A 17,615-nucleotide genomic window follows, 5' to 3' on the forward strand; every position below is an offset into this window, starting at 1 on the left:
TTCATACTTGCCCCTCTTTCCAAGACTCTTGCATTTACCTCCCTAACAACCCCATCCATAAACAAATTAAACAACCATGGAGACATCACACACCCCTGCCGCAATCCTACATTCACTGAGAACCAATCACTTTCCTCTCTTCCTACACGTACACACGCCTTACATCCTCGATAAAAACTTTTCACTGCTTCTAACATATATATATATATATATATATATATATATATATATATATATATATATATATATATATATATATATATATTCCTATGAGACCACGGGGAAAATGAAACACGAAAAGTTCCCAAGTGCACTTTCGTGTAATAATCACATCATCAAGGGAGACACAAGAGACAAATATAAGTCAGTTGATATACATCGAAGAGACGAAGCTAGGACGCCATTTAGTAAACATGTTTGGGAACTTTTCGTGTTTCATTTTCCCCGTGGACTCATAGGAATATCTTGATCACGCGCAAAATTGTGATCCTTTCCAATATATATATATATATATATATATATATATATATATATATATATATATATATATATATATATATATATATATATATATTAACCACACGACCCTATTCCCAGAGGCCTATACATGGTGTTCAGATCAAATATATGTACTTAAAGAAACTAAAGGTTAATTCACACGGAGTTAGACTCAAACGACCGGGTAGGGAGGAAGAATAATGATAAATATTACTACAGTGCCAAAATGGACGTAGATGACGGCTCCTCACCCGGCATGAATAATTCCTCCTGTTATATTGTCTCCCCCGAGCCTCATGCCAGGCCTTCACCTACCGATATCTACCTGCACGTACGTACGTGGCGTTGTCAGGGTCACGCTCTGGTATGGTCGGTATTACTACCGTCACCTGTGGGGAAATACCGTCATGTTTTGTCTGGCCGAAGAGGCAGGAGCTCTTGGCTTTATTTATATCGTCCGTTTTCTACCGTTTTCTACATTTCTGGAGTCTTTGCATGGGTGACTATAGCCAATTGTCATCTAATTAATGCTATATTTTCTCTCTTTCGCTTCGCAGCCTCTTTATCTTATTCATAAATACAGCACTGAGTCTAGATGTAATTATATATATGTTTATTCAGATTCATGTCCCCTGAATTTTCGTAAAATTGCACCATTGAATCTAAGTAGGAATGTGTCTATAGTATGTTGCCAATTATCTACTTAAACTGCAACAGATCTCTGTGTTCTACTCCAGACGATAGCAATCAAGGCATGACCCAAACAGGTCGGCGGCGAGGGTCAGTTTAGCCAGGGGCGAGGCAGAAGGCATAAAGCTTATCAGTCCAGCTCACGTCTTGACCAGCGAACGCTGTTGCAAGGGGAGACTGTGGGAATACGGCTTGCCATCGTTCCCACGGAAATGCCACAATCAGTCAGTCGGTCAGTAGTTGATCAAGTAAGGCGCTGCTAACGTGGGTGGGAGATGCGTTGAGTGTATTTTTGGGACTAGATGGTGGTAGTAGGCGGTGGGTGGTGGGCATGAGAAGGAGCCATTAAGATGGTTAAGTGAGGGAGTTGTGCCGGCGAGAGTTGGATGGGTGTGAGAGGTTAGGTAAAGCACCAGGGATACAGGAGGATGGGTGTGTTTAGATATGTTTACGTCCCTTTTCTTTTGTTTTTAGTAGGGTGGTAATTGCTTGTCGGAAGGAAGAGTTGAGATAGGGGAAGGGATAGTTTGAAACAGAATACAAGATTAAGTATATGTTAGTGTAAACGTCTCTCTCTTTCAGGGATGGTTAGAGGAGAGGAAGCAGAGGTGGGACAGGGGAAGATATAATTTGAAATGGAAGGGAAGACTGCAGTGTGTACAGGTGTCAGGGGTAAATTTTTTGATGCGTGTTTGGGATTATCTAGAAGCGTGTTTTTGATGCCATATTCATATAACCCCGGCAGACTGGGGGTGTGTATGTATTAGTGTTGTGTCTTTGGGTATTTGAAGGATATTCACTTAGCTAAGTTAACCATTGATCATTGTGTACATCGCTGGATGACTGGAGCCTGCCTGAGTGGTATGAGACATCGAGGGAAGCAAGGGTGTTCCTTGTGTGTACTGTTGTCCAGATCTGGGATGGGTCTGTGGTGTGTATCATCGTTGTCCTCAAGTCTCTGCCATACTATTTGGGGCTGCTTCTCATAGAGTTTGATCCGACTGGTTTAATGTTTACTCGTTCGTGCTGTTCTACGGCGTGCTCAGGGTAAGAATATTTTTCATTTGTGACGAATCGTTTAGCCTTGTTTCATTATCCTCTGTAACTTCAGCATACGTGACTTGGAGATGAGGAACGTTGGTGTAATTTTTTGTCCTTTGGAAGGTGCCAGGATCTATACAGACTGATCAAGGTCGTTTTTTCTTGAGTGTTGATATGATCTGTTATCATATCCCATGACGTTAGTATGTGACCCCAGGTTTCTGCCACTCTGAGCATTATCATGTTAACTTCTGTCACTATGTAGTAGGATTTTATTCTTCCTGTCGCCTCTATAATAGGAACAAAATTACTTATGTTTTTATCAACCAGTTCTTTTCGAGTGAGTTTAACCTGTTTGCCTATGACTGCACTAAACAACTATGTTTTGGGAGAGAGTTGTTCGAAATTGCTATTTGAGTGGAGTCGTCAGCTTCGAAGACATCCATGCTTATAGCACCAGCTGGTGGGGGAACGTCAGCTGTGTAAGTAATGAATAGTGTTGGTCATAGGACGCAGCCTTGGGGCACCCCGCTTAATAGAGGGTATCTGGGTGACGCTGCAGAGTTGTTGATGATTTCTGCGTTGCGTTGGTCAAGAAAGTTACAAAGCAGTCTATCTCTGACCTCAAGCACGTCTAATTGTTGTGATCTATATTGTAGGTCGATTGTCCAGAGTTTGTCAAAGGCATAACTGTACAATTTATTTTTTGCCCGTCTGTTGAGAGCGATTATTTCCGCCGTCATCGCGATTGTTCAGGTGGTGCTTTCTGCCTCTTCGGAAGCCGTATTGGTGGAGGTTATTGTTTTCCAGATGTCCTCTTCACTTCATGGAAGGATATGGGGCAGTAGTTCCTTGGGTCTGTTTCTGGCGTTCCTGGTTTTGGTATCATTGTTACTCTGGCCTCTTTGAACCTGCTGGGAAAGGGTCCTGTGCTCAGCATAGCACTGTAGATCTTGAGAAGGGACTGACGTCCTTTTGGAGGTAGCATGATGATTTGCCTCTTACGTATATTGCTTTTTCCCCTTGGGTTGATTGAGTCCTTCGTGTTCTGAAAGGCTGTACGAAGATCCGGCAAGTCTATTGTACTTGAGAGGCGGTTGACAGGGGACAGTTGGGCTGAGTCTGTGGTCCTGTGGGGGATGGTTCTTTCTCTGTTTTCTTCGGGCGTCATCTCGAACCACTGTGTTCCATGTGTTCGTGAATTCTGTTGCCATCAGACCTTCATCATCGTCAGTTTTGTTCAGGTATTTGATGTCTCCTCTGCGCTTCCCCTTGTAAGTCTCTCTCTCTCTCTCTCTCTCTCTCTCTCTCTCTCTCTCTCTCTCTCTCTCTCTCTCTCTCTCTCTCTCTCTCTCTCTCTCTCTCCAACCCCCCCCCCCCCTTTTTTTTTTTATACCGTCGAATCCCTTTTTCCTGCAAGCACGTCTGTCCTTCCGCGAAATATTGACATATGTTCCCCCTTCTTTTTTCTTTCCTCCAGCAACAGGATATGCGTGAGTCCGGCACACAGGAGGGAATATAGATACTCGTTCAACCTGTCGGCGAGGGAGTATTGACGGGTCTGGTTCCTTGAATATACATTTCGCTCATGTTTATTGCATGTCCTGGCGGACTTATGGTGGCCTGGGAGAGGTGTCTGACACCTCGGTGTGTGTTCTGTGCTTTGCTTAGTTTAACTTTTTGGAGATTTTGAAGAGAAGCCACAGGTGATGTCAGAGATCTGTGAGCTCATATGTCACCCGAGATAAAGGTGGTATTTTTTAATATAAAGGGAGAGAGATCATCTTTAACACACACACACACACACACACACACACACAACACACACAAACACACATACACACACACACACACACACACCATCAGTCATCACGGGGTTGTCTGGGGTCGAGTCCGTTTGGGTTCAAGTCCTGTGCGTGGTAGTTTGCCTATGAGCCAACGCAGGTGTTTATCTCCCTGTAGAGGCTGGTCAGTAAATGGGTACCTGGCCTAGGCTGGGATATATATATATATATATATATATATATATATATATATATATATATATATATATATATATATATATATATATTATCTATTATTTATTACACTGTCACTGTGTCCCGCGTTAGCAAGGTAGCGCAAGGAAACAGACGAAAGAATGGTGCAACCAACCCACATGCACATGTATATACATACACAGACATATACATATATGCATATGTACATGAAATGACAACCCCCTACCCCCGCACGCGTGCGAGGTAGCGCTGGAAAAAGACAACAAAGGCCACATTCGTTCACACTCAGCCTCTAGCTGTCATGTATAATACACCGAAACCACAGCTCCCTTTCCACATCCAGGCCCCACAAAACTTTCCATGGTTTACCCCAGACACTTCACATGCCCTGGTTCAATCCATTGACAGAACGTCGACCCCGGTATGCTACATCGTTCCAATTCACTCTATTCCTTGCACGCCTTTCACGCTCCTGCATGTTCAGGCCCCGATCGCTCAAAATCTTGTTCACTCCATCCTTCCACCTCCAGTTTGGTCTCCTGCTTCTCCTCGTCCCCTCCATCTCTGACACATATATCCTGTTGGTCAATCTTTCCTCACTCATTCTCTCCATGTGACCAAACCATTTCAATACACCCTCTTGTGCTCTCTCAACCACACTCATTTTATTACCACACATCTCTCTTACCCTTTTCATTACTTACTCGATCAAACCACCTCACACCACATATTGTCTTCAAACATCTCGTTTCCAACACATCCACCCTCCTCCGCACAACCCCATCTATAGCCTACGCCTCGCAACCATATAACATTGTTGGAACCACTATTCCTTCAAACATATCCATTTTTGCTTTCCGAGATAATGTTCTCGCCTTCCACACATTTTTCAACGCTCCCAGAACTTTCGCCCCCCTTCCCCACCCTGTGACTCACTCTCGCTTTCATGGTTCCATCAGCTGCCAAATCCACTCCCAGATATCTAAAACACTTCACTTCCCCCAGTTTTTCTCCATTCAAACTTACCTCCCAACTGACTTGTCCCTCAACCCTACTGTACCAAATAACCTTGCTCTTATACACATTTACTCGCAGCTTTCTTCTTTCACACACTTTACCAAACTCAGTCACCAGCTTCTGCAGTTTCTCACCCAAATCAGCCACCAGCGCTGTATCATCAGCGAACAACAACTGACTCACTTCCCAAGCCCTCTCATGCACAACAGACTGCATACTTTCCCCTTTCTCCAAAACTCTTGCATTCACCTCCCTAAAAACCCCAACCATAAACAAATTAAACAACCATGGAGACGTCAGGCACCCCTGCCGCAAACTGACATTCACTGAGAACCAATCACTTTCCTCTCCTCCTACTCGTACATATGCCTTACATCCTCGATGAAAACTTTTCACTGCTTCTAGCAACTTGCCTCCCACACCATATACTCTTAATACCTTCCACAGAGCATCTCTATCAACTCTGTCATATGCCTTCTCTAAATCCATGAATATATATATATATATATATATATATATATATATATATATATATATATATATATATATATATATATATATATATATATATGATTTGGTAAACAGAGAAGAGGTAGTGAAAGCTTTGCGGAAGATGAAAGCCGGCAAGGCAGCAGGTTTGGATGGTATTGCAGTGGAATTTATTAAAAAAGGGGGTGACTGATTGTTGACTGGTTGGTAAGGTTATTTAATGTATGTATGACTCATGGTGAGGTGCCTGAGGATTGGCGGAATGCGTGCATAGTGCCATTGTACAAAGGCAAAGGGGATAAGAGTGAGTGCTCAAATTACAGAGGTATAAGTTTGTTGAGTATTCCTGGTAAATTATATGGGAGGGTATTGATTGAGAGGGTGAAGGCATGTACAGAGCATCAGATTGGGGAAGAGCAGTGTGATTTCAGAAGTGGTAGAGGATGTGTGGATCAGGTGTTTGCTTTGAAAAATGTATGTGAGAAATACTTAGAAAAGCAAATGGATTTGTATGTAGCATTTATGGATCTGGAGAAGGCATATGATAGAGTTGATAGAGATGCTCTGTGGAAGGTATTAAAAATATATGGTGTGGGAGGCAAGTTGTTAGAAGCAGTGAAAAGTTTTTATCGAGGATGTAAGGCATGTGTACGTGTAGGAAGAGAGGAAAGTGATTGGTTCTCAGTGAATGTAGGTTTGCGGCAGGGGTGTGTGATGTCTCCATGGTTGTTTAATTTGTTTATGGATGGGGTTGTTAGGGAGGTAAATGCAAGAGTTTTGGAAAGAGGGGCAAGTATGAAGTCTGTTGGGGATGAGAGAGCTTGGGAAGTGAGTCAGTTGTTGTTCGCTGATGATACAGCGCTGGTGGCTGATTCATGTGAGAAACTGCAGAAGCTGGTGACTGAGTTTGGTAAAGTGTGTGGAAGAAGAAAGTTAAGAGTAAATGTGAATAAGAGCAAGGTTATTAGGTACAGTAGGGTTGAGGGTCAAGTCAATTGGGAGGTGAGTTTGAATGGAGAAAAACTGGAGGAAGTGAAGTGTTTTAGATATCTGGGAGTGGATCTGTCAGCGGATGGAACCATGGAAGCGGAAGTGGATCATAGGGTGGGGGAGGGGGCGAAAATTCTGGGGGCCTTGAAGAATGTGTGGAAGTCGAGAACATTATCTCGGAAAGCAAAAATGGGTATGTTTGAAGGAATAGTGGTTCCAACAATGTTGTATGGTTGCGAGGCGTGGGCTATGGATAGAGTTGTGCGCAGGAGGATGGATGTGCTGGAAATGAGATGTTTGAGGACAATGTGTGGTGTGAGGTGGTTTGATCGAGTGAGTAACGTAAGGGTAAGAGAGATGTGTGGAAATAAAAAGAGCGTGGTTGAGAGAGCAGAAGAGGGTGTTTTGAAGTGGTTTGGGCACATGGAGAGGATGAGTGAGGAAAGATTGACCAAGAGGATATATGTGTCGGAGGTGGAGGGAACAAGGAGAAGAGGGAGACCAAATTGGAGGTGGAAAGATGGAGTGAAAAAGATTTTGTGTGATCGGGGCCTGAACATGCAGGAGGGTGAAAGGAGGGCAAGGAATAGAGTGAATTGGAGCGATGTGGTATACCGGGGTTGACGTGCTGTCAGTGGATTGAATCAAGGCATGTGAAGCGTCTGGGGTAAGCTATGGAAAGCTGTGTAGGTATGTATATTTGCGTGTGTGGACGTATGTATATACATGTGTATGGGGGGGGTTGGGCCATTTCTTTCGTCTGTTTCCTTGCGCTACCTCGCAAACGCGGGAGACAGCGACAAAGTATAATAAATAAATAAAAATATATATATATATATATATATATATATATATATATATATATATATATATATACATATATATGTGTGTGTGTGTGTGTGTGTGTGTGTGTGTGTGTGTGTGTGTTTGTTTTTCCTTATAAATGATACGTATATGGTGTATATCATTGTTTCACTAGCGTGTAAGTCTGCTAAGTATCTTTGATACAGGTAGACGTAGTGGATAGATAATTCCATATTGAGTCTAGAGTTGCTGTTGTTAACCTGAAGGAAATGGCATATCTGTACAACTGTACCGTCACGTCTGTGTCGTGTCTGTACATCTGTACCGCCACGTCTGTTTCGTGTCTGTACATCTGTACCGTCACGTCTGTGTCATGTCTGGACAACTGTACCATCACGTCTGTGTTGTGTCTGGACAACTGTACAGTCACGTCTGTCACGTCTGTTCAGCTGTACCATCACATTTGAGAACACTCATATACGAGAGACGTTGCTGAGAATGCAAACTGACCTTACAATATGCTCTCTCTCTCTCTCTCTCTCTCTCTCTCTCTCTCTCTCTCTCTCTCTCTCTCTCTCTCTCTCACACACACACACACACACACACACACACATACACACACTTCTCCTGTTCGAATTTCAGTGCAAATATTATTAAACAAATTCAAACGAGCAACAGCCTGTCACAAAAAAAAAACCAGTAATATAAAGACAAACTTTTGAAAATTTTCCTTTGTGAAAATTCGTGCTTCTAACTCAAAGCAGAACCAGTAGCCACACCTTCGAACTTGATGAAGAAGCAGTGGCCACAGTTTCGAACGTGATAAAGAACCAGTAGCCACAGTTTCGAGTATGATGAAAAACCAGCTCCACAATACCACAAGGACTGCTAAGCAAGCTTTTCTACGAGTATTCCACACATTTGTACTCTCTTTGGTCAGACAAAACAACGTCGTTAGTCAGACGAAGCAGCTCCGGTGGTCAGACGAAACGGCTACGTTGTTCAGATGAGGTAGCGTCGTTGTTCAGACGAAGCAGCTTTGATGGTTAAACGAAGCAGCTTCGTTGCTCTGATAGAATAGCATTGCAGTATCGGTAATCGATAAGATCTTGGTTCTGGCCTTTTTCAGAAATGGAAATGTGCAATTCACAACAGATCATCCTGTGATTTCCAGATGTAAAGATGTGACGACTCACATATGGTCATTATTTTACCTAAATGTGGTACATCCAACACCATCAGATTTCGTTGCCTCGTCTCTTATAGTGAATAAGATGTTGCCTTTCGTTTGCTGATCTCCATAAATCACTTTCCGGCGAGCAAAACATGTCTAAATAACTTAGCCCAAGAATCCGATGTTAAACCCCGTAATATCCTAAATTCTCTCGCGTCACATTTCCCTCCATTTCTCTTCCTTCCATCTTAGTCCTGGGATATTTACGCGCAAACAAATAATGATTTCAAGTTAAGAATAGTCACATATTCCCTCCCTTGAACACAGTCCTTAAGATATGTTACTAACAGTCGTCCTGTACCTCGAGAATTTCTCAGACTAGAATTATTCCCATAAACAGACAATTCAGACAAAATTCCCAACTGCCTAACTTACCCGAATGTATCTTCGTGCTCAGAGGTCATGCAGGCCATGCATATTTCATCATGGCATTGCATTACTATGCAGCTGACCATCGCCAACTCCGGCCAGCTCAACCAGATGTCTAAAGTTCAATGACAATTTGTATGTAACGATCACCTTGAAGGCTCGTTCCTCTTCCTAACCTGTCTGTGATGATGGTGTTTCTTGTCCTGTGTGTGTGTGTGTGTGTGTGTGTGTGTGTGTGTGTGTGTGTGTGTGTGTTATTCCCAACTGCACATATGTTGAGGGAGCTTTTTTTTTAACACCTGAGGTGGTGTGTTTCCATCCCTCATCCTTGCATTTCCTCTGTTTTTCCTCTCCATGTCCAGATCTGTTCGTAATGTTACCTCACGTCCCTCCGTACACGTCTCCTCCACAGCTTCCAATTGTGTCATGGCGTCTCGGATTTCCATCTTATTTTACTGATTTGTTCCGTGTTAGCTGTACTATAGCTTCCTAAGAATCTGTGTGTTGTTATAACTTCTTGTATTCCTCTTTCAACCAAGGGTTGTGCAGGTCGAGGGTATTCCCTCTTCTCCTCGTTCCAGTGGATCCCGGTATCATTCTTGTATTCCTTTAGACCCTCTCTAGCAGCTTTATGTGGCCCATCAAATGTGGAGGCCAGATTTGTGCGACGTATTCCCTCTTGGGTTGAATATACGTTCCCGTGTATATATTCCTCTGCATCTTGCAGTCCAGTAAGCAGTCAGTCGCATGTGGTAGATCCAGGCTGCTGCAGTGGCTAGGTCACGTGCCAACAGCTCACGAGAGCAGAGGGCCAAGTAATACCTGTAGAAGAGAGAGAGAGAGAGAGAGAGAGAGAGAGAGAGAGAGAGAGAGAGAGAGAGAGAGAGAGAGAGAGAGAGAACATCGTAGCGGATGGAAAGAGATGGTCGAAGAAAGGCGAGAGTAAGATAGTTAAGACAGCAGAAGGGTTTTGATTCCACTCTGGCCATAATGTAAGTGGAGGAAGAGCCACCAGGGGATGCAGACAGCAGCGCATGATAGGGCGAATGAGACCACAGTAGATGTAAAATTTTTGCTCAAAAGAAAGATGATTACAGCAGCTACACCGCATCCCCATGATTTCCATAATAGAAGATATGGTTATGTTCAACGTGTATGTGTTATTTAATGGTTGACCTATAATGTTCTGAAATTACACATTGGAAAATGAGAGGAAGAGTAGGCCGTTTTGATATCTGCTTCTTTTCATACACCTCGAAGCTATAGAATTCTTTGAGGTCTTATGTCTTTCCAAATAACTATGACGTGGTACATTTTAAAAGACAGGCTTCTTTCACTTCCTTTTCACTTTGGGAAATTTATTGCACAAACCAGAATCCCATACCCAAAACCAGGCCCTACAGACCTGTCTTTACTTTCCCTCGACCACTTCATATGTCCTAGTTTAGCCCAGTGACAGTACATCGTCCCCTGTATACCACATCGATTCAGTTCACTATAGCCCCTGCACACTTAGCACCTTTGTTTCTGTGGTTGTGTTTCTCAAACACAACTCTAGCAGTGTCTGCTAAGTTTTCGTCCATCTAGTCTCTATCGTGTAACTTAATATTTTCTTCTCTGTTCTCTCTCTCTCTCTCTCTCTCTCTCTCTCTCTCTCTCTCTCTCTCTCTCTCTCTCTCTCTCTCTCTCTCTCTCTCTCTCTATCTATCTCTCTCTCTCTCTTCTACACATGGGCTGCTTGGCATTAAGTCTACAAACACACACACAAACACACACACACAAACACATACACACACACACACAGACATACACACACACACACACACACACACACACACACACACACACACACACACACACACACACACACACACACATACATTACAGCACTTCACAACACCAAACTCACACGACCCTTTATTCATAACTCGAGGATGTTCCTGCGTTTAGCGCTACAAGCCAACCCTGCCATCTAGCCCAAAAAAAATCTCTCGTAAGTGCTCTTAAGTATGGACTCTCTCTCTCTCTCTCTCTCTCTCTCTCTCTCTCTCTCTCTCTCTCTCTCTCTCTCTCTCTCTCTCTCTCTCTCTCTCTCTCTCCCCTCCCCGCAGGTGTAACGCACCTTGCCTGGCTGGATGGCGTATGGGGTTGGGGGGGAGGGGATGTGGTAGGGGGCGAGGGAGTGGGGGAGGAGTAGCCATATGTCACGTCCCGACACTCCCTTCCTCCTCCTCCTCCTCCTCCTCCTCCTCCTCTCCTTAGCAGGACTCGGGAGGGGGATGTGATAGGTAGGGGGAAGAGGTAGAAGAGGGGGGAGGGGAGGAGTGTAAGCCAGAGGGAACATGGCACCGGGGCGACACAAACCACCCATAAATAATAATTACATTATCCCGAGAATGGTCGTAAATAATGGATCTCCCTTCGTAATGTGGGGTAGGTGGAGGGGGTTGGTGGAGTGTAGGGGTCTCCTCTGTAAGGGGTTTTATGTGATGGGTTTCATGTGTAGAGGATATGTAAACCCTATGTTAGGGTCCTGTAGGGAATACACATACGAGTTTATGTTAGGAAACACATGTACATTTGAGGAGTGGCGGCCATGTATTATGTATATGTATGCTTTGTTTGCGTTGGGCTGTGTTCATAGCATGTATGTATATGAGGTGGGAGATTATAATGTATCTAAACCTATCTACCTCCCTCTCTGTTTATCTACATGTCCCTCTGTCACGAGAGCGACGTGATGTATATAAATTATGTCCTGTTGCGTTAGAAGCGTTATTCCCAATGTATATAATAGGATTGACATTTTGGGGTAGGAGCAATGTTTATGGGATTATGTTCTACACAGAACAGATGTGATATAGACATTAATATTCTATGAAAATGTCGTTACTAAAAGATTTATTGGATTTTTCCTGTAGAAGATAATGCCCGTTTAGCCGTTTAAGGCAATTGGATAGTTTCACCGTTAGGAGACTGGAAACGGTGGTGTGGTAGTTTAACACTGGGCTGTGATATGGCAAGTGGTAGTTTGGTAGTTTAACACCGGGCAATAACAGAGTAAGTGGTAGTTTAGTAGTTTAACACCGGGCGGTAACAGAGCAAGTGGTAGTTTGGTAGTTTATCTCTGGGCTGTAAGCTATACCATATCAGTGGTTGGTTATTTGTCTTTTAGTGTAGGGATTACAGCATTCACGGGCCGCCCAGGATCGAGCGTATAGGTTCGAATCCTGGTTGTGGCAGTCGGTCCACAGTCAACCCAGCTGATCATCAACTTTTAGGGGTTGGTCGATAAAATGGGTACCTGGCTAAGGTATATATATATATATATATATATATATATATATATATATATATATATATATATATATATATATAGCGTTAATGGGATGGCCTTGATTGGGGCCTCAGCTGCCCGTGCCGTCTTAGCTAACATAAAAGAAAAAATACCTGAAGACTCTAACAAAGCCATTTTGCTGCTGAGTCGCCACCCGGGCATGGCGGAGCTGCTTATAAACTGACGCTGCTGTGATCCTAAAGTTGGAACACCGGGTAAGAAAAAAAAAAATTACCTTTGGCGAGGCTGCATCACCGGGAGTATACAGAGTCGTCAAAGAACTTTTCCCTGAAGATGAGTCCGTTTCCTCGCTGCTTCAGGTCCAGCAGTGGACGTGGTACTTTATGGAAGCCACTGTACTGTAGAGGCCTGCCTTGGTATGGTGATGAGGGTGGCTGGCAGACGTGTGTGTACGGTTAATGAGTGGTGGTTTCTGCTTTACTCTGGTCTCTACTCTGGTGTCTACGTTACTCTAGTCTCTGTTCTACTCTGGTCTCTGCTTTACTCTGGTGTCTACGTTACACTGGTCTCTGCTCTACTCTGGTCTCTGCTTTACTTTGGTGTCTACGTTTCACTGGTCTCTGCTCTACTTTGGTCTCTGCTTTACTCTGGTGTCTACGTTACTCTGGTCTCTGCTCTACTCTGGTCTCTGCTTTACTCTGGTGTTTACTTTACTTGGGTGTCTACTGTACTCTGGTGTTTACGTCACTCTGGTCTCTGCTTTACTCTGGTGTTTACTTTAACTGCGTCTCTGCTTTATCCTGGGGACTACTTTTCTTGTCTCTTATATTTCCTTTTCATTAACCTCTATATATTCAAATGAAGGCTCGGCCTTGGCGTTAACTTTTGTCCGTGACTTTAAACTTTAATGTAAAAAAAAAAAAAAAGTTTCTTGTTAATGAAAATCTTGTGTATGATACAGAGTTTGGTATTCAAAAGTTCAAAGTTATGAGATTTACAGTTCAGTGTTATGAGCTTTAGTTAAAAGTTATGAGATTCAAAGTTCAGTGTTATGAGATTTGATATTCGTCCAGTTATACACTTGGCTGTAAGATATTTATTGACTGATGTGTTCTTGTTGATAAGTTGTCCTTTTTCGTATGAATACAGTATATTGTAGGCATTTTCACTGATAATTATAATAAACTGTACAGATAATGGTCCATGAAATATATTTGTGTTTTAGATCTTAATCAACATTCTTTTCGAAACAGAAGAATTTGTTTAATGAATAAGACTGAATTCTTTGGTCATACTTAGAACCTCATAATACCCTTTGATGTTATTTCCTTTAACTTTCGTAAAGTCTTCCACAAAGTACCTTATAAAAGACTTCTCTATACAATTAAGGTTCACGATATAAGAGATCGAATCCGCCTTTGTGTGACATATTGGCTTTATGGAAGAAAAGAGCGAGTGGTATTAACTTGGGAGGCATCTAACTTGCTTCGGTGCGACAGACGGGGTACCACAAGGCTTCATCCTAGGACCTATGTTTTACAGCTTCCACATCAACACAGGACTCACCAATCGACTTTCGAATTTTGCCGATGATACGAAATTGGGAAATACTCCTCAGTCAAAGGAAGACTGCCTGCCGGTCACGATATTGGGAAATAGATATCATTCCAAGGAAGATTACCTGAATAATCACAAGGATATAAACAAACTATAGAGTCTTCAGGGATACAGGAAGTGGATTTCAACGTAAACAAAAGCAAAAGAGTGCACTTTGATGTCAACAATATAAATCATGATACAAAATGCTTGATAAACTATTTCTAGAAGTTAGAAAGGAAAGAGACCTTAGAAACGCTGCTTAACTGCATATAGTAAAGCTAACATGATGCTGGGATTCAAAACTTGAAATATGAAGTACAAAACTTAGGATACAGTGCTCACCCTTTGTGATGCCTTGGCTAGACCTCATTTGGGTACGCAGTTCATTTCTATTCTAAATAAGATGAAGAAAAACTAGAACGAACTCAAAGCGGAGCAACCAAACTCATCGCTATACTCAGAAATAGGTCTCATGAGGAAAGTCTCAAAGACTTAAAATCAGTCTTCCTGACAAAGCTCAGACTACGAGGATATGTAAGAGAAGTTTTCAAGCACTGAAATGATTTGAGAACATAAGTTAATTCCTTTACACGGTTAATTAATGACCAGAACAAAGGTATGAAAGTGAAAGGAAGACGATGTTTTAGCAACGAGAGCAAAAGTTATATCGGCTGTAGAATAAGCTTCCTGGAGGTGTGGTGTATACCATAATATTTGCCGTGGCTCTCACTCCATCTACCAGCTCACCCTTGACACACCAACGTCCGCCTCCCTCCCATGTGAAGCATTCAAAAGCCCTTTGGAATGCTCACCCCAATCTTTTCCCCGCGTTTGCTTTGCTTATTACCACTTCCTTATTCAGTTTGTTCTCTTATTCTCTGCACACTTTCCGCCTACTTTCAAAGCATTTCATTTTATTCTTCCTGAAGTTTATCAATACTCTCCCAGCCCTTCTCTCATTTGCCTTCTAAATCAGCTCCCGTGCCTTTCTCTTTACCTCCTGGCACTTTATCCGGTATTCCTCCCAGTCACTGGAACTCCTTCCTTACAGATATCATCAATACAAAGCCCGTATCTTTTCCTCTGTTGATTTCACTTCCTCATTGCACCATCACTACCCTCTCTCATACCTCTACATCCCACCTTCCACATGCCACACACTTCGCCCACACATTCAAGCATTGCTTTCTTTAGATTCTTCCACTCCTCTTCCACTCCCTACTTCCTTTTACTCTCATTCTGTACCATTCTTCTCCCAGTCTCCATTTGTTATCTCAGCACATAGGCCACCTTTTCCATATGGCTCACTTTTACCACCTCCTTCACACATATGTCATTAACTGTTCCTAAGTCCGCCAAGAACTTACACACCTGCCTCAAACAAGAAGGAATACAGTTAGATTGAAACAGCAACAGACGACTGGGCCCTTACGACGCTGTTGGTGATAGTGGAAGAGAACAGAAGCTCATGGACTGATGTGGAAGGAGTAGAAAGACACAGATATTCTTTTAAAGAAGAGGACCTGTAAACATATCGTGTAGCTAAGATGGTGCAAATAATGTCAGTTGTGGATTAGAAGCAAAATATTCATCAAGTTACTGTTCAAACATATGTACGGCACTGCTTTCAAAGACTGTAATTGGCAAATAATGCCACATGTCAACAGTCCTGTTGACGAAATAGTATTTCTCCTCCTTCGAGGTAAAACATTTGCCCACGAGTTTGTAAGCATTACTACGGGTGATATAGACGAATTTATCCTTGAACAGTACGTTGGATCGAGACGATCGAAACCTTTGATTATTCTGAATACCTGCATTAGATCATCCCTTAACCTCTTTTCTTTGATATCTTTTTTTTCAATTCGTTTGAATGGCTCTCACAGGGTTTGTGTCTTAGTCCGGGAATCATCTTGGTAGGTCGCCTGTCTTTACTCTCTCTATTCTAAATCTTTCTTTAAGCAGAGTGACCAAAACGGAACAAAATCTTCAGAGTAGGGCTACGCCAGTGAGTTGTTAACAGTAAGGATAATTTCCCGAGACTTAGATTCAGTATCCACAATATGAATCCAAGAAGTACTGCTTCTGTGCAATGTTTTTCCCTGGCTTTAGGTCAGCACAGATAGTCACAAACAAGTCCATTTCCTCACCTGCCTTTTGAAGCTCAATGGAATCCATATTGTATTGTATTATGAGCAGACATACTACTTGTTGGCCTTCTCACCACATTCACATTCTTCCACACCTCTGCACGCCTGTCGATCGCCACATATTCCCTTAATACACACATAAACCCCCAACCTCACTCACCCATGTATACATTTCATGCATTATTCTTGTCAAACCATGTACTTATTCCCTTTCACAAAATCCCCTTGTTGCAAAACCTTATACAAGTTGTTTCTCCATTTTCATTTATGCAGGGGATCCAATTCCACCCATTTATACCCTCAGTCGCCACGTCACCCACCCTTGCATTATAGATCTCCCAGCAACAGGATTCGAACCTCGGCATAACTGCGCTTCCTTTCCTCTGGACTTTACGCTTATGGTCTGGGTTATGTTACTAATGTACCAAAAAAACATGTGTTTATATTAACAGAGACACAGAATCTCTAATCCTTTATCAGATACGTAAATACGTATACAGATATCTGCGACTGTATGTATGACATATTTACACTGTATGACAGTTGAAACGTCAGTTACGGCTTTTGCAGTATGATATATATTCGCAAAACTCCCAAGCTCCAGAAATTCGACAAAATTAACGATGAACAGCATTGTGTTTGTCTAAATCAAAATTCCACCATTTTCTTAACAGAAATTATGGCTTGCGGTAAAAAAAAAAAAAAAAAGAGTATAATCCAAACCAGCGTGTAACATAGTGACGTGCGAAGCAAAGGGAATTTCGACCATGATGTATATAGCAAGCAGGATGAAAATGCCGCGCCTCCCTGGTCTTCCCAACTAGGTTGTTCATATCTTCGAAAAAACATGTTTAGTACCTGTTTATAGAGGCGAGTTTTGTAGACCAGAGGGTTATATGCAAATATGCCCAGTCGTTTGGGGGAATATATGGCTGGACGATCTGGTTAGACACTCAGGCCGACCATATACTTCCTCTTGGTGTGAGGCTGTGGGATGTGATGAGGTCTGGGTGGTAGGATGATGATGGTGGTGATTGTGGTGGCGATTGTGGTGGCGATGGTGGTGGCGATCGTGGCAGTAGGTGTGGTGATGGTGGAGATGATGATGATGGTTATGGTGATGGTGAAGATTAATTTGGTGATGATGATGATAATGATGTGGTGATGGTGATGGTAGGGCTGGTGGTGATGGTAAGGCTGGTAGTAGTGGTGATGGTGATGGTAAGGCTGGTGGTAGTGGTGATGGTAAGGCTGGTGGTAGTGGTGATGGTAAGGCTGGTGGTAGTGGTGATGGCTACGAGGGTGAGGATGGTAGTGGTAGTGGTGATGATTGTGGTGGTTGTAGTGGCGATGATGATGATGATAGTGGTAGTGTTGGTGGCAATCCCAGTGGGCTTGATGGTGGTGGTGATCACGTCAGTGGTGATGGTGGTAAT

Source organism: Panulirus ornatus, chromosome 1 (genome assembly GCF_036320965.1).
Source record: "Panulirus ornatus isolate Po-2019 chromosome 1, ASM3632096v1, whole genome shotgun sequence".
NCBI lineage: Eukaryota > Metazoa > Arthropoda > Malacostraca > Decapoda > Palinuridae > Panulirus > Panulirus ornatus.